Genomic DNA, 1063 nt, shown 5'->3' on the forward strand with positions numbered 1-1063 from the left:
CGATTCGTCTCGAAAATATCTCGATGTGCATTTTTTGTTTTTTTGTTTAAATAATTTTTTAAACAATATCGCTATTTGTTATATTTCTGCAATTGTTATAAATAAAGTGTGCATCGGATCGTAAAACCAAGTGCACCAATGCATTCCTCTCGAAAAAATCTAGATGTGCATTTTTTTGTTTTTTCGTAAACCCATTTTTTAAACAATTAGAGCATTTGTTGTTCAGCGCTGTGTTGCTCCGTGACCGTAGGTATGAATTTGAAAGTTATGTAATAAATATAAAAAAACTAAGAGTCACATCGAAAAAGTAAAAACACCTCTTAATTCGTCTCGAAAAAATCTCGATGTGACTCTTAGTTTTTTTTTATATTAATTACACAACTTTGAAATCCATATCTACAGGCACGGAGCAACACAGCGCTGAACAAAAAATGTTCTAATTGTTTAAAAAATAGGTTTACGAAAAAGAAAAAAAATGCACATCTAGATTTTTTCGAGAGGAATGCATTGGTGCACTTTGTTTTTCGATCCGATGCATACTTTGTTTATAACAATTGAAGAAAAAGAACAAATAGCGTAATTGTTTAAAAAATTATTAAAACAAAAAAACAAAAAATGCACATCGCATCGAGATATTTCCGAGACGAATCGAGAGGTGTTTTTATTTTTTCGATGTGACTCTTAGTTTTTTTTATATTAATTACACAACTTTGAAATTCATATCTGTGGCAAACTTCAACGTCGTAAATATTCAACTATGAAGGATAAATTTCCACCCAAAATCAAATACTTAATCTGTTATTTTGTAAAATTAATTTTTAGCAAAAAGCAATTTTCAAGAATATAGTTTAATTTTCAACTAAATTATTTTTAACTGAAATAAAGAATCTTTCAGTGGATAAAATTAATTTTCATCTACGTAGTTATACTTGCAAACACATTAGTTGCAGTTTCTGCTAAGAAACGCTGTGCTTTCAAACAAAAATTAAATTGTTTAATTTTTAATTATATAGTTTTTTAAATTTAATTTTTCATTTTAACTGATCAATCAGTTATATCAGTG

Source organism: Belonocnema kinseyi, chromosome 10, assembly GCF_010883055.1.
Source record: "Belonocnema kinseyi isolate 2016_QV_RU_SX_M_011 chromosome 10, B_treatae_v1, whole genome shotgun sequence".
In the NCBI taxonomy this organism is placed as follows: domain Eukaryota; kingdom Metazoa; phylum Arthropoda; class Insecta; order Hymenoptera; family Cynipidae; genus Belonocnema; species Belonocnema kinseyi.